This window comes from Nerophis lumbriciformis, linkage group LG21 (genome assembly GCF_033978685.3).
Source record: "Nerophis lumbriciformis linkage group LG21, RoL_Nlum_v2.1, whole genome shotgun sequence".
Classification (NCBI taxonomy): domain Eukaryota; kingdom Metazoa; phylum Chordata; class Actinopteri; order Syngnathiformes; family Syngnathidae; genus Nerophis; species Nerophis lumbriciformis.
Window position 1 is genome coordinate 44,208,146 of NC_084568.2, and position 7,644 is coordinate 44,215,789.

The 7,644-nt window shown below is 43.8% G+C and overlaps 1 protein-coding gene across 1 annotated transcript in view; it reads right to left on the minus strand.

Moving 5' to 3' along the window:
• fam49al (family with sequence similarity 49 member A, like) overlaps nt 1–7,644 on the minus strand; it is a 36,385-nt gene extending 28,741 nt beyond the window's left edge. The window contains exon 1 of the mRNA XM_061982316.2: nt 7,329–7,644. The gene's annotated coding sequence lies outside the window, so the exon portion shown is untranslated. The remainder of the gene's footprint in view (nt 1–7,328) is intronic.

A 7,644-nucleotide genomic window follows, 5' to 3' on the forward strand; every position in this document is an offset into this window, starting at 1 on the left:
GATACTATACACAAACACACTTACACACTACTGGACATACTACACACAAACACACTACTGGAGATACTTACTACACACAAACACACTACTGGAGATACTATACACAAACACACTTACACACTACTGGAGATACTATACACAAACACTACTGGAGATACTATACACAAACACACTTACACACTACTGGAGATACTATACACAAACACACTTACACACTACTGGACATACTACACACAAACACACTACTGGAGATACTTACTACACACAAACACACTACTGGAGATACTATACACAAACACACTTACACACTACTGGAGATACTATACACAAACACACTTACACACTACTGGAGATACTATACACAAACACACTACTGGAGATATTATACACAAACACACTTACACACTACTGGAGATACTATACACAAACACACTACTGGAGATACTATACACAAACACACTTACACACTACTGGAGATACTATACACAAACACACTTACACACTACTGGAGATACTATACACAAACACACTTACACACTACTGGAGATACTATACACAAACACACTTACACACTATTGGAGATACTATACACAAACACACTTACACACTACTGGAGATACTATACACAAACACACTTACACACTACTGGAGATACTATACACAAACACACTTACACACTACTGGACATACTACACACAAACACACTACTGGAGATACTTACTACACACAAACACACTACTGGAGATACTATACACAAACACACTTACACACTACTGGAGATACTATACACAAACACACTTACACACTACTGGAGATACTATACACAAACACACTACTGGAGATATTATACACAAACACACTTACACACTACTGGAGATACTATACACAAACACACTACTGGAGATACTATACACAAACACACTTACACACTACTGGAGATACTATACACAAACACACTTACACACTACTGGAGATACTATACACAAACACACTTACACACTACTGGAGATACTATACACAAACACACTTACACACTATTGGAGATACTATACACAAACACACTTACACACTACTGGAGATACTATACACAAACACACTTACACACTACTGGAGATACTATACACAAACACACTTACACACTACTGGAGATACTATACACAAACACTACTGGAGATACTATACACAAACACACTTACACACTACTGGAGATACTATACACAAACACACTTACACACTACTGGAGATACTATACACAAACACACTTACAGAGTACTGGAGATACTATACACAAACACACTACTGGAGATACTATACACAAACACACTTACACACTACTGGAGATACTATACACAAACACACTTACACACTACTGGACATAGTATACACAAACACACTTACACACTACTGGAGATACTATACACAAACACACTTACACACTACTGGACATAGTATACACAAACACACTTACACACTACTGGAGATACTATACACAAACACACTTACACACTACTGGAGATACTATACACAAACACACTTACACACTATTGGAGATACTATACACAAACACACTTACACACTACTGGAGATACTATACACAAACACACTTACACACTACTGGAGATACTATACACAAACACTACTGGAGATACTATACACAAACACACTTACACACTACTGGAGATACTATACACAAACACTACTGGAGATACTATACACAAACACACTTACACACTACTGGAGATACTATACACAAACACACTTACACACTACTGGAGATACTATACACAAACACACTTACACACTACTGGAGATACTATACACAAACACACTACTGGAGATACTATACACAAACACACTACTGGACATAGTATACACAAACACACTTACACACTACTGGAGATACTATACACAAACACACTTACACACTACTGGAGATACTATACACAAACACACTTGCCCCATCAGGGCAGCAAATAAGGCCATCCCTCGTGGCTTCTGCCGTGGGTATATACCCAAACTGGGACGGGGAGTGTGACACACACTACGATGAATACCTGCATGCTGAACCCGGGGAAGAGGCAGCCTCAAAAGCATCGGGATGGATGGGAGGAAACATTCCAAGGCATCAACTTCACCCACTAGCAGACTGGCCTGGAAGACCTTCAATGGCCTCACAGGCAGAAGCTCCAGACCAACACAATGCTTTGTATCAGACCATTCAATTGCTCAACAACTTCTTGCAAATGGCCGATTCTTGGACAAAGCAAAAGACCACACTCCTTCCGTCAAACAAGAACTCCTTCCGTCAAGCAAGAACTCCTTCCGTCAAGCAAGAACTCCTTCCGTCAAGCAAGAACTCCTTCTGTCAAACAAGAACTCCTTCCGTCAAGCAAGAACTCCTTCCGTCAAGCAAGAAACCACAAAAACCTCTGGCAAGACCCAGGAGCAGACACCCTTCACATGTGAAGAGCTCTCCACTGCCATCGGACAACTGCAGAGCGGGAAAGGCCAGGGGCCAGACAACATCCCACCAGAATTCTCTATGTAAAAGCGCTTTGAGTCACTAGAGAAAAGCGCTATATAAATACTATTCACTTCACTTCACTTCTTGCTACACTGTGGCCAAAACTGTCAGAACTGGCTCAAAGAGTTTTATTCTTCCTGCCTCAACAGACTAGCAATACCCAAGATCTGGCGAAGGGCAACAATCATTGCCTTACCAAAACCCAACAAACCAACGAACAACCCCAAGAACTACCAATCTCACTTCTCTGCGTCTCATTCAAGGTCCTGGAGCGACTCCTCCTGGCCCGCCTGGACCACACCAGAGACCCCCAACTACCTGACCAACAAGCATGATTCCGCTGCTGACACAGCACGGTCCACCAGATTGTAAAGCTGACGAACAACATGGAAGACAGCTTCAAAACATGTCGCAAAGCGGGCGTTGTTCTGGTGGACCTCACTGCGGCTTATGACACCGTCTGGCACCAGGGCCTTATCTTGGAACTCCTCTGGAGTGTTCCAGACCGCCATCGAGTACGGTTTATATGTACTATCCTCTCCAACTGCAGCTTCATACTGAAGACAAGCGATGGACAGGCCAGCCGCCCACGGCACCTCAAAAATGGAGTCCCCCAAGGATCAGTACTGGCCCCATTGCTCTTCAACCTATACATCGGCGATCTGCCCTCCACAACATCAAGGCAGTACAGATACCTCACCCTCTTACATTCAGACAGGAACTGGTCAACAGTAGAGGAGAAACTAACCTCAGACAAGTCACAAATAGCAGGGTACCTGAAAAACCTAAACTGAGTGTTGTGAAAACAACCTCAAAAAGTCAAAGCAGGGAGATATATAGTGCAGTGGTTCCAATACATTGGAGACATCACACTTCATCAAGTCATCATTGCTCCAAAGCTCATGAGGATTTTGGCAAAATGAGGCTAATACGTTTATTTTTGTGTATTTTCTGACACATATTTCACCGCCTGTTGGTCACTAAACACTGCAGGAGTCTCCAGCTTGTGTGCATCAAACTATTATTATGTAGACTACTTTGACAGAATATTATTATACAAATTGTGTTGGATGTAAATATAAACGGAATACAATGATTTGCAAATCCTTTTCAAGCCATATTCAGTTGAATATGCTACAAAGACAACATATTTGATGTTCAAACTCATAAACTTTATTTTGTTTTTTGCAAATAATCATTAACTTTAGAATTTGATGGCAGCAACACGTGACAAAGAAGTTGGGAAAGGTGGCAATAAATACTGATAAAGTTGAGGAATGCTCATCAAACACTTATTTGGAACATCCCACAGGTGTGCAGGCTAATTGGGAACAGGTGGGTGCCATGATTGGGTATAAAAGTAGATTCCATGAAATGCTCAGTCATTCACAAACAAGGATGGGGCGAGGGTCACCACTTTGTCAACAAATGCGTGAGCAAATTGTTGAACAGTTTAAGAAAAACCTTTCTCAAGCAGCTATTGCAAGGAATTTAGGGATTTCACCATCTACGCTCCGTAATATCATCAAAGGGTTCAGAGAATGTGGAGAAATCACTGCACGTAAGCAGCTAAGCCCGTGACCTTCCATCCCTCAGGCTGTACTGCATCAACAAGCGACATAAGTGTGTAAAGGATATCACCACATGGGCTCAGGAACACTTCAGAAACCCACTGTCAGTAACTACAGTTGGTTGCTACATCTGTAAGTGCAAGTAAAACTCTCCTATGCAAGGTGAAAACCGTTTATCAACAACACCCAGAAATGCCATCGGCTTCGCTGAGCCTGAGCTCATCTAAGATGGACTGATACAAAGTGGAAAAGTGTTCTGTGGTCTGACGAGTCCACATTTCAAATAGTTTTTGGAAACTGTGGACGTCGTGTCCTCCGGACCAAAGAGGAAAAAAAACATCCGGATTGTTCTAGGCGCAAAGTGTAAAAGGCAGCATGTGTGATGGTATGGGGGTGTATTAGTGGCCAAGACATGGGTAACTTACACATCTGTGAAGGCACCATTAATGCTGAAAGGTACATACAGCTTTTGGAGCAACATATGTTGCCATCCAAGCAACGTTACCATGGACGCCCCTGCTTATTTCAGCAAGACAATGCCAAGCCACGTGTTACATCAACGTGGCTTCATAGTAAAAGAGTGCTGGTACTAGACTGGCCTGCCTGTAGTCCAGACCTGTCTCCCATTGAAAATGTGAAGTCTAAAATAGCAGAAGGGAGACCCCCGGACTGTTGAACAACTTAAGCTGTACATCAAGCAAGAATGGCAAAGAATTCCACCTGAGAAGCTTCAAAAATGTGTCTCCTCAGTTCCCAAACCTTTATTGAGTGTTGTTAAAAGGAAAGGCCATGTAACACAGTGGTGAACATGCCCTTTCCCAACTACTTTGGCACGTGTTGCAGCCATGAAATTCTAAGTTAATGATTATTTTCAAAAAAAAATAAAGTTTATGAGTTTGAACATCAAATATGTTGTCTTTGTAGCATATTCAACTGAATATGGCTTGAAAAGGATTTGCAAATCATTGTATTCCGTTTATATTTACATCTAACACAATTTCCCAACTCATATGGAAACGGGGTTTGTATATACTACTTTGACAAAATAAAAGCATGTTTATGAGCTGGAGTATATATATGTAAACATATTATTTAGGTTTATTTCCTCAGGCAAACGAACGACCGCACACGTTTAGTTGTTTAGTTGTTTAGTTGTTTAGTTGTTTAGTTGTCCATGTGACTCTGACTCCAGGATAGAAGGACAAAACCTGGATTTACCGGCAACAATTGCAAGTTAAAGGAGGGGCGTGGCCTCGGTAAGAGCAGCGGTGCAGAGCAGAGAAGAATGGTCACTGACAGATATCACAACATATATTGTCATTTTTATTACAAAATAAGTAAAAAAAAAAAAAAAATTGGAGCCCAGCAATAAAGACAAAAGGGGCGGTGCTTGAGCAGTGGGGATTATTGCAGTACTATGTACTTTACTAAGTATTTTTTAAATACTGCTATCATATCTGATGATTCTGTCCAAAAAAATGGATACAGATAAAAAAAAAGATGATACACATCAAAATGCCAAATATCAGCGCCGATAATTAGTCGATCTCTAATAGAAGATGATGCAACTCCCACAACATGGTGTCTCGTCATCAAGGGGCTACTTGCTGGGCCAGGAGATGTTTCTATGGCGGACTGAGAGGAACACAAATAAATGTGATGATCTTGTGATGTTTCTATGGCGGACTGAGAGGAACACAAATAAATGTGATGATCTTGTGATGTTTCTATGGCGGACTGAGAGGAACACAAATAAATGTGATGATCTTGTGATGTTTCTATGGCGGACTGAGAGGAACACAAATAAATGTGACGATCTTGGTGATGTTTCTATGGTGGACTGAGAGGAACACAAATAAATGTGACGATCTTGGTGATGTTTCTATGGCGGACTAAGAGGAACACAAATAAATGTGATGATCTTGGTGATGTTTCTATGGTGGACTGAGAGGAACACAAATAAATGTGACGATCTTGGTGATGGTTCTATGGCGGACTGAGAGGAACACAAATAAATGTGATGATCTTGGTGATGTTTCTATGGCGGACTGAGAGGAACACAAATGTGACGATCTTGGTGATGGTTCTATGGCGGACTGAGAGGAACACAAATAAATGTGACGATCTTGGTGATGTTTCTATGGCGGACTGAGAGGAACACAAATAAATGTGACGATCTTGGTGATGTTTCTATGGCGGACTGAGAGGAACACAAATAAATGTGATGATCTTGGTGATGTTTCTATGGCGGACTGAGAGGAACACAAATAAATGTGACGATCTTGGTGATGTTTCTATGGCGGACTGAGAGGAACACAAATAAATGTGATGATCTTGGTGATGTTTCTATGGCGGACTGAGAGGAACACAAATAAATGTGATGATCTTGGTGATGTTTCTATGGGCGCTCAGGACAGATTGAGGGTGAGGGAGTCTTGCATCATCTCTGCCAGCCAATGAGACGTGGTGACGTGTAGAGGGCGTATCCTAGCAACAGTGGAGTCAAAATGAAGGGGGGATGTTTCTTCCTGGACCCAACATGACGGCGCTCCTTGTCTTTGGCGGGACACCTGAGCCGGGTAGTCATGGTGACTGCGATAACAGGAACCGATAGCGGACATCCTGGTCATCGCAGACGTGTCAATCATCCCTCCTCCCTCCTCTCTCCTCCCTCCATTAGCAATGCTTTTGTTTCCCACCAATGCAAGCGGCGAGGTCACCCACGTAGCGTGGGAAGACAACATTCATTGATGGCTGCGGACCGCCAGTCATGACCGAGAGAGGAGGACCAGCCCGTGTCCATCACCTCCCTGCGTGGATGCAGCATCATGCAGGGAGGTGATGGACACGGGCTGGTCCTCCTCTCCTGCATGGATGCAGCATCATGCAGGAGAGGAGGACCAGCCCGTGTCCATCACCTCCCTGTGTGGATGCAGCATCATGCAGGAGAGGAGGACCAGCCCGTGTCCATCACCTCCCTGTGTGGATGCAGCATCATGACCGAGAGGAGGACCAGCCCGTGTCCATCACCTCCCTGTGTGGATGCAGCATCATGCAGGAGAGGAGGACCAGCCCGTGTCCATCACCTCCCTGTGTGGATGCAGCATCATGCAGGAGAGGAGGACCAGCCCGTGTCCATCACCTCCCTGTGTGGATGCAGCATCATACAGGAGAGGAGGACCAGCCCGTGTCCATCACCTCCCTGCGTGGATGAAGGAGTGGAGTTAGCTTACCGGCTGCAGGATGACGATGGCGCCTTCTCTCGCTGAGGTGGATGCAGGGGCTGAGGGGGGGCTGGGGAGGGGGGGACGAGGGAGGGACGAGGGGGGGGGACAAAGGAGGAGGACAAAGGGTAAAAAAAAAGGGAAGCGGGGTGAGGACGAGCAGCAATGTCGGCGGTTTAAAGAAAAAAGAAATCCCTTGTGTGTGTTCTGCTGGGAGGAAATATTTGATCCTGCAGCGAGGAACTCTGCTGTGGACTGAAGACACGCTCTGCCTCCTCCTCCTCCTCCTCTTCCTCCTCCTCTTCCTCTTCCTCTCTGCACAGCA